Source organism: Paramisgurnus dabryanus, chromosome 12 (assembly GCF_030506205.2).
Source record: "Paramisgurnus dabryanus chromosome 12, PD_genome_1.1, whole genome shotgun sequence".
NCBI classification, from domain to species: Eukaryota; Metazoa; Chordata; class Actinopteri; order Cypriniformes; family Cobitidae; genus Paramisgurnus; species Paramisgurnus dabryanus.
Window position 1 is genome coordinate 33,529,894 of NC_133348.1, and position 10,498 is coordinate 33,540,391.

Consider the following 10,498-nt stretch of genomic DNA (forward strand, 5'->3'; position numbering starts at 1 on the left):
TGATATTCGAGTCACTGTAGCATGATTTTCTTGCTGTATTTGGGTTGTTCCAGCTCTTGATTTTTGGCTCGCCCAGAGATCCGATTTGATCTGTAACACTAAATAAACTACAGTAACTACATTTATTCTGCTGCAAAACCCTATGTACCTCTATAGTTTATATGCAGTATACTTACAATGTATTTATACATGATGCACTTTAGTTTGTGCTGTATTGGCAGCAGCTGTATGCAGTCTGATGCTGGCGGGTGGAGGTGTTATTGCAGTGGGCTCCCGCTGTGATAACGTATTTCCATCGCCTGAGCCGAAATCAACGGTGACTGATTTGCTTGCCAGAGGAGGGTTGGGCTGCAATACTTGCAGCTTCATTGGGATTCTCATTGGATCCAATCAAACTACAGAATGGCATACTGCAGACTCCCAGACAAAATACATCACTGTCAATTCCTGCATGCCACAGCTGTGCTACAACAAGTGCTGGGATTGCTCGGTTTTTCTTCATCTTCACCTCTTCATCCTTTTCATCTTGTCACTCTTTCATGTTTCATGAGAGCAAAAGGGATGATGTCTATATGCAAATTCAGACAACTATTTTTTTATCAAACTGGATATGTGATTTATCACTTCATCTCAGGATTGTATTCACATATTCAATATGTGATTGTATTTCCATATTAAGGTTCAAAACCCAGAGACCTCAGATTTTTAAATCTGCATGCTTTAGTCAAATTTAAAGGAACACGCTGACTTTTTGGGACTTGAGCTTATTCACCGTATCCCCCAGAGTTAGATCACCCTGCCAAAGTACCAATGCTTCACTTTCTGAGAATATAGTTCCCAGTATGTTTACGGTTAAAAGATGGCTGTGTCTCATATGCAGGGTTCCCACGCGTCCTTGAAATCCTTGAAAGTTTGTGAATCTGAGGGAAAAAATTGAAGGCCCTGGGAAGTTCTTGAAAATATACATACATAGATACAGGTCATTGAAAGTGCTTGAATCTATTTTATGCAAGAAGTTTTCTGGAAAAAAAATCCATATTATTCCCTGTGTAGTGTAGGATAATATCATAAAAATTCTAGATTTTTTATGCACACGTGATAAACTGTTCGCTTTAAATGCTTATATCTTCTGTATGTGAATGTTGATTCGTACCAAAAGGCTTTTTTGCATAGTTGTGTTTGACACATGAAAACGTCTCGGGTTACGTATGAAACTGTTGTTCCCTGAGAAGGGAACGAGACGCTGCGTCTCCCTTGCCATACTTCCTGTGTCCCTGTAATGCCGTCTTTGGCAATATTTCAGATAGCGATATACTTCCTGGCTCCCGCGTCACCCTGTCTTTGTTGTTAAGCCTCACCATTAGTTGAATTTAATATTCACATTCAGACGCACTTACCCCTGGAGGCGTCCCCAAAGTGTCACCGCAGTGACGCAGCGCGAGTTCCCTCAAAAAGGAGTTGTAACAATGTATCTTAAAAGGTAACACAATGTAACCTTGCTCTCACTTGAAATGTGTCCCCACATTTAGTCCTTGAATTTGAAGGTATTGGACCTGGAAAGTCCTTGAAAGGTATATATGACTTTGTTATTTATACACAGTGTGACTGTACAAATCACAACACATAAATAGAAAAATGTTGGCATTATAATGGGAGCAGTATGCTAGCTGGAGCCATTTACTTCCAGTCTTTGTGCTAAGCTAGGCTAGCGGTGAGTGTGTCAGACAGAGTTACGGGACACAAAGGTATGTATGGACTTATCTATTTATCTATTCTATTTATCTATTATCTATCTATTCATTTAAGCAAATTAGTGACATGGAGTGTTTTAACTCCATGCATGGGGTCAGACGTCCTTGTGTCATGCTAGGATCGATCATCAGGTTTTGCAAAAATGTGCTCTAAAAGTCTCAAGGCAAGTCGTGTTATAGTAAAGGAAATTTTGATTAATTTATTCGTGTTTGATGGCACGGATTTCCGCTGTTTTTCGTGTCTCTGGAGATGAATGTCTTTTTCGTCCTTCCCAGCACAAATTTCTATTAATGGCTGTTCGTGTCTGTGGCACGTTTTTTTTTTTTTATCGTGTCATTTTATATTTTGTTTTCTCATCGTTGTTTTCTATTTTTGACCATTGTCGCTGGTGTTTAGGTTCACTTTCTGCGACTTCCCCAAACCCCAACTCCAGACGAAAATAGTTTTAAAAGCGGACGAAAAACCAATGCATAAAATTACATCCTAACGCAAACCCCGAATCTAACCCGAACCCCAAGCGACAATGATTTCAAAATAGGAAAGAATGATGGGAAAACTAAATATAAAATGACACGATAAAGAAAGTCGTGCCACAGACACGAACAGCCATTGATAGAAATTCAGGACAAAAAAGACATTCGTATCCAGAGACACGAAAAACAGAGTAAAATTGTGTCATCAAACACGAATAAATTAATCCAAATTTTCGTTACTATAACACGACTTGCCTTGAGACTGTTGAAAAGTCCACGCTGATTTATGTAGAGAACATAAAAGTATTTTTTAGTAAATTACTGTTTTCTACATAAAATCATTAAAATATAACTAAGTGAGGTCAAAGATTGAAATCAATGAGTAAAATCTAAATTTGAAGCTGCTAATCTCATAGTTACATAATGAGACTTTAGCCTGGATTTCAAAGACAGTGTTTTTTGTGATATCAGTTGATAAAAAATCTTTCTTTAATGGGATACATCCAGTAAGACGCTGCAGTTTGACACGAGTTTGAGTCTTTGACCTTTTTAAAAGCCACCAAGTTGTCATACTCCACATTTTAGTTGTCACCTTTGATAATCTCACTCCTCAGTAACAGCTACTGCCTGAATAAGCTGACAAAAACTGGGTTGGGAATTACAGGCCTTCAGTTCTAGAAAAAAGAAAATTGTTCTTGGAAGTAACAATGCCCATTTTGGGGTCTTAATAACACCCAATGTGAAAGAGAAAAGCTGTTTTAAGAGAGAAAACTTGTAATTCTTTCTGTTATTTCTGAATTAAATTTATTGTCTTAGAATGAAGGCTATTGGGCAATGGGAATTGTTTTTCCTTCAGTGCAATTCTTTTATAAGTGAAACTGATATTCCTGTGAATGGGCGTGGTTTCAGTACAGACAGCGGACAGCATTTGAGCGCAGAGAATCCTGCTTATTTTGATAACTTAGCGGCCGATCACACAGAACCGTAAAAAACGCGAGGTGGACCACGTGCGTTTTTTATGTTGCTAGGCGACCACCAAATCAGCTGTCCTGTCAGTCAAGGATTGAAGCATGAGCGCTCTTGAAACTTTGGATTCTTTTTGGAAACTTTAAAAAGAGGACACTTCCTCTGACCTTGAATGAGGGTGAGATGTGCACAAACATGCAGGAGACGGTAGCTGGGTTTCCAACCAAATGTGAAGCAAATCTTTTCAAAATTCGCCAAAAAAGAAAAACAAACAAATGTGAGGTTGTTGAGCCAATGACAGTAATATTAGTAACCCAATGGTACATGGACTGCATTTATATAGCGCTTTCATAGACTAATGGCCATCCAAAGCACTTTACAATTTGCCTCACATTCACCCATCGACGGCGGTGTCAGCCATGCAAGGCGCCATCCAGCTCGTCGGGAGCAGCTGGGGTTAGGTGTCTTGCTCAAGAACACCTCGACACTTGGTCAGGTGGAGTCAGGGATTGAACCACCAACCTTTCAAATTGTAGACAACCTACATAAACCACTGAGCCACTGCCACCCCAGTGTAATAACCAACAGTAAACAAAACAAGGCACGCTTGGAAAATGGATACAGGGTTGCATGTAGTCAAGATGGGACAAGTTATTTATTTATTTATTAGAAGTGCAGCTTGTACAGTAATTACCCAAAAGTAAATGCTGTGCACAGAAGAAGGAATGCAGCATTTTTAATGCAGGCAGCAAGGACATCGCGACGACCTCGAGCCCCATATATGGTACAGACAACGACAGTGGAAACAGCTAGACAATCAAGGGGTGTTCCTAAATGTCAATGAAGGATCCTCGGATGCCAGAATTTCGAGGATGCTACGTCATCGTCATCCGTCGAAGGATTGTTCCAATGTCGAGAGTCCATCGGAATTCCTAGGACTGAGTCCTTCATTCAGAAAATATCCCATATACAGGAAAGGATGTGTAGCCTTCACGCTCTTTGCACTCTCAAATCCCACAATCTTATGCGCGCAGTGCCTAAGGAACACCTTTTCACTGACGTAATGACACAATGACATGCACTTGCTAGCGTGTTCCATTTACGCGTTCTCCGAATGGTAAAGAGGAGCCTCGTCTAGCCTCTGAAGGAAGTGACTTGAAGGGACCAGTACTGCCAAGGAAGTATCCTTGACATTGAGAAAAACCTTCAGTCGCGTTGGTTCAATGTTTGCTACTTCAGAATTTATTCGGCAAATGCGTTTCCATTTCCCATTTTCATGTTTGCATTCGTGGTCTGAACGAGGTGTCAGAGTTTGCTTTTTTAACTTTGAGTGCTCAAAGCGCTCCTGCGAAAATGGCGGCAGGCGGAAAAACGTGAGGTGTTCAGCGGACATAAACAGCATGCATAATGCTCACTGCCCATAGAAAACAATTAAAAAAGGCCCCTATCACTGCCAGAAGTGCATTTTGTGTGACCCGCCCCTTACATTTATTAAAAGTAGTTCTAGACGTATAGGTTAGCGAGCAGCCTAAACATTCAGGCCTGTCAATCACCATTATGGGTGTATATAAGGTAGCCTTCAGGCCTCCGCGTCCAGCTGCATTCTTTTCCGGCATCCCTCCTCCTCCCCATCTCCTCCTTCACTGCTCTCTTTCTTCCTCTTTGCAGTTCTGTTGCAGGGGGTTGAACTTGGGGCTCGAGCCCCAGCCTCAGGTTCGCTCTCCCCTTCAAGGACAGCAAGCCAAGTTTGTTTACTATTACAGTTTTTCTCAATTTCTGAAACCTTGCTCCTTTTTCTAAAAACATTAAACACAAAACCTCATCTTCAAACACTATTTGCAAAACCTCTGACTTCTCTTGCAAAATGAAACTTTCGCCCCAAAACAGTTTTACCTGTGTGTAAAATCAAACACTGCTCTCAAAACAGTTTTACCTTTGTTCAAAGTCAAACACTGCTCTCAATTCATAAACAAAGTGATCAAAATGATATACACTATCAAACAGTGAGTAAACACTACACAAAAAAATAGAAAACACACTCTAAAAACAAACGGTGCTATATAGCACCAAAAGTGGTTCTTTGCTCGTAATCATAGAAGAACCGTTTTTAGTGCCATATAGCACCGGTGAAGAACCGGTGAAGCACCTGTGTAGAACCATATAGTGCTTTGTAGAACCAAATGTGGTGCTATATGGCCCCTATATGGTTCTACACAGGTGCTTCACCGGTTCTTCACCGGTGCTATATGGCACTAAAAACGGTTCTTCTATGGTTACGATTCAAATCAACAGTTTTGGTGCTATATACACTCTAAAAAAACAAACGGTGCTATATAGCACCAAAACTGTTGCTTTGGATCGTAACCATAGAAGAACCATTTTTAGTGCCATATAGCACCGGTGAAGCACCTGTGTAGCACCAGTGAAGCACCAGTGAAGCACCAGTGTAGAACCATATGTGGTGCTATAGTGGTTCTACACTGGTGCTTCACCGGTGCTATATGGCACTAAAAACGGTTCTTCTATGGTTACGATCCAAAGCAACAGTTTTGGTGCTATATAGCACCGTTTGTTTTTTTAGAGATGGTTCAAAACATATAGTTCTCAGGGAGTAAATTTTTACATATTTAGGGGTTGTGTACACCAAAACTTTTACGCCCGCGGCCAGCGCATGTTTTCAATTGTTTCCAATGGAAGCTCGGCGTTTTTCAAATAAGCCAGCAGCGAGCGGGTTTTTTCCGCGCTGAAAACCGGCGCTCGGCGGTTTTCACGCGCTCGGCGCTGAGAGTCTAGAGTTGAAAGAGATTCAACTTTGGGAGAAAAGCTCCGCTCGTCAATGTCAGTTCTCACACGGCCGCCCAATCACAGTGGAGCAGGGGCGGGACATTACCACAGCAACCAACCGGCTCGCAGCTGAAGTATCACAGCTACCAAAGCGCTCAGCTGAAAAACAGCTGGCATTCGGCGTCCTCAAGGCGTTTTCAGCCGCGTTTAAAAGTTTTGGTGTACACAGCCCCTTACAGTGTAACTCTCATTGTTTTGGACAAATTTGATACAATCAAGCAGATGATTATGTACAAATGTTTGCTGTTTGCATTTTCAATGTAATTTTCATGAAAATACATTATTCTGGTTTCTGTTGAATAGTCTTACACGTCAAAACATTTAGGAATTAGTTCATCGTGCATAGCATGAAGTTGTTGACCATATGTGTCATAATCTGTTACTGTAAGCATGAAGCATGTTTTCTATGGGTTTTTTTTTTGTGTGTAAATGTGAACTGAATCGATAAAGTCCTGTCAAGTGAATCCTGAAATTTGGAGTAATTTTTTTAAATTTGTTATTTTTACTGTAATTTTCTTTTCAAAATCACAATTTGTGTTATTTGTTTACAGAAAGGTGAACATGTAAATTCATCCACAGTTTACATAAAAAAATATAAGACATATAATTGTGTACACTTGGTATATTGACAACATGGCAACATTTTGACTGTCTTGTTCATGAACAATGACACACAGACTTGCCATTTTGATGGAACTGACATGTTCACTAATGTAAAAATTTACTTTTGAGAGATGAACTCAGACTTTTCACCCCTAGTTTTACAGTACTGTACCCTGCATTTCACAAACTTGTCCTTTGTTTCTGTGATACTTTAAAACAGTACAGTCAGTACTGTTAACAAAAGGAAAGCACAATGTTCAGGGCCATACAATTTGTTCATTGTACAGTATACAGCCTAACATGCACTTCTGTATACGACAGTGAACTGGCTTATATTGGTTGTGTCACATCATTTGAAACAGGTTAAATCCATTTTTAATGGTTGTGTTTAATCAATGACATGTGTGATGACATTTGTAGTTGATTGTTGCCGCTTTTAGCAATATGCATGACATGTGCATTTGAGTGCAGATTGTGTTTTGAGAATGAGTATGTGTTTGGAGTTTTGCTAAAAAGTCTAAGTGAAATCTGCAAATTGTGTTTTATGATGTGAAATGGTTTAAGGTATTGACAACAGACTGCACAATTAGATAAATGAGTTCAGGCAACTGAGAACTTTGTTCAGCCAATGGGTTTTAGTGTTTTAGCAATTGAGAAAAACTGTAATCATTATGACCTGAATGCGCAGGTGAACTAGTGAACAATGTAACATTTTACATTTTTATCATTGAATTGTGTCTGGGTGATTAATGTCACATTTTTCCATGGTGTGACAAACTCAGAACACATTTAATATCACAGTGTTACACAGACTTTTAATGCGTTAAACAGTCAACCAAGAATGGTTTTCTGATCCACGAATAAGAATGAACATTTTTCTAAAGAATTTTTTCTATTTGACAGCGTTGATCTATGGACTAATTAAAGTAAATAAAAACAAATATTTTGAGAAAAGCAGGTGATTGCGTCCAAACTTAAGCCCTGAGCAGCCTATAGTTTGTTTTTTTGCAGTCGAAAGCACACCCATGCAAAGAATAGTTTATTTGACTCATATGTGTACGCAGACGCATGCACATAGTGACAAAATGCAATGCATCTTCTAGTCTACATACATTCTGTAGGCACATGCGCACAGGCACATAAAAAATTCGGGGGTGCACATAGTGACCCTAGTGTACTGGTAAAATAATGGGCTTGTTTCTGCCTTTACAGTAGGTAAAAATGTAAACTTTTTTCTGTTTGATACACAATCTTTAGTTGTTTTCAGTTTTCTAGCATGTTTTGTTTCAGCACTCTGTGACATTTGTGACCAATTTCATGTCACATTTTTTTTTGGCCCAAACTATAAGGGATCAGTTCAACTCATCAGCCGAAGATGTCATTGACTTATAATTGTAACTTCCCACATTTCTGGGCAGTGCTTGTGAAGCGGAGGTTATATTAGCAGCGCTGAGAGCTCATCAGATGCTCCATTTGAGCTCCAGCTGCAGTATGATGAGAGCTGATTGCATGCTCTCATTTCATTAATCAACATTAACCACAACACTGATCTGATAGAGCTCATATCACATGATACACTGGCCACGTTTCATCTAATAATACTGTGGGACTGTCAAATGAATGAGTAGATAATGAAAGCAGGAAGAATATAATTGCTCATCGCCACGTTTTCACTTGCAAAGTGTTAGCTTAAATGACAGCGTGCGATCTATTAATCTGTTTTTCTAAGTCACTTACAATAGACCCTGAATCTCTTGGTACAGACACTAAATGCATCATTGATTATCGAGTGCTGCCCTTGCCTTGGCGTGCCATCAGTATTGTGGTCAAAGTTACTTAACTAGTCAATATAGACTAGAGAGTTGTAACCCACCGCTACTTCTACTGTCCTCGTTCACCCTATAAAATACTAAATGAACATAAAAAAATAAATGTAAAGTATAATAGAAAGTTCTTTTATAAGCATATTTGACTGTGTCTGAAGAAACCCAGGTGAAGTCCTATTTTTATATTGTTTTCTATAAAAAATCATGTTAAATAATGTAATGAACATATCATCTTGATTTCTTTATTATTGACAGAGTAAGATCAAAGATTGAAATCAATGATGCTCCTAATCTCAGAATTAGATTAAAAGACTTCAGCCTGAATTTCACAGACAGTCACATTTAAGTTGTGCATTCATAGCAGTTTAGTGCAAAGACTGCTTAAATTGCAATAGAGAACAAGTGACCACCCATTTATTCGGTGGTCGTTTTTGTGGTTATTTTTCCATTAATTCTCATTCCAGTCCACATTTGAATGGTAATTTTAGATTTGCATGCGCAGCAGACCGAAGACTTTCTAATAGACAATACAGTGAAAAAATCTGGTGTTTACCACATCCAGGGTTTACGCAATTTTCTTAGAATGGAGCTCCATTCTGTAACCATTAAATACATTTTGCCTAAATTTATTATTATTATTTTTAGCTCAGTTGGTAGAGTGCTGTGCTAGCAATGCCGTGTTTAAATCAGGAAAAAAATTTAAACTACCTTTTCTGTCACTGGGATGGTACCTTCAAAGGTTTACATTACATTGAAATGTTGTACCTTTTGGGGCACAATGTTATACCCTAATGACCTATTGTGTACCTTTTAAGGAGCAATTTTATACCAGTTAAATGTTAGGGTTACGAAACATTTAACTGTACCTTTAAAGATAGACAATAGATCCTTAAGGTACAGTAATAGGGGAGAGCGGGGCACAAAGTAACGCTTTTTGGCATTGGCTCTAAATATTTAAGTTAATAATTTTTTTACATAATCAACACACACCTCTCTGCTACAAATGAACACTTAAAGTTTGTTTGTGGGACCGTTATCATAATTAAACTGAAAGTGACAGGATTGCAAACGTTACAACTTACCCCATAGGTGTAACAAGCAGAGGGTTTGTTGTTACACCTGCTAGAATTTGTTTAAAAACGTATAATTCAATCAAATTCTGTCTATATGCATTTTGTTTATATATCTGCCTATAATAGACATAGATATCCACACATTCGTGATCCTTCATCTAACCATTCTTGTATTATGCATCAAAGCATAAAAATAGATTTTTTTGAAAGGGCTGCACAATTAAGACCAAAAAATGATAATTGTGAGTTATTTCTTCTGATATTGTATTAACACTGATCCCTGTAACGCTGGGTGACAACTAACCCCGCTGTGAAAAAGCTGATTTCAATCCCAGCTATCAGCTGAGATGTATAAAAAAACTGTGATGTTTTGGGTAACAAGACAGTGATTAAAATAATATAAGGTGGTTGCATTTGATGACTGTCACACCCAAATCAGAAATAAAAAAAACATATGATGAAGAAATTTTATTCCATGCCTCCAAAACACTCTTTGTTTATTTTAACCAAAACACATCAAAACTTTTTTAACAAAAAGTTTTTTTACATTCTTCTAAACTACTAAATGCACAGATTGCTCGGCCCTGTATAAATATGTAAAGTAGGCGTGTTACAATTAACCCCGAGTTAGTTTGTGCCTCACTCACCCTACTATACCCCAAAACGTACACTATTGTATTATGTTTTGTATACCTGTAAAAGTCAGGCTTGTGCACAATTCAGAATTTCAGAATTGGCCTTTATTCAATTCATGAATTTGAAATTGAATTGACTCCACCCTACAGGAAGTTGAATTGGAATGACAGGAAGTGGATTTAAATTAATGGCAATTCAAAGAAATTCCACCGTCACACAACAGAAAGAATCTCACATACATTCAGTGTTAGGAAAGTTACAATTTAGGAAAATTGTTTGGCAACCATTTTAAATACTTGGTTAAAGTAAAGCATTCTGGGAAATG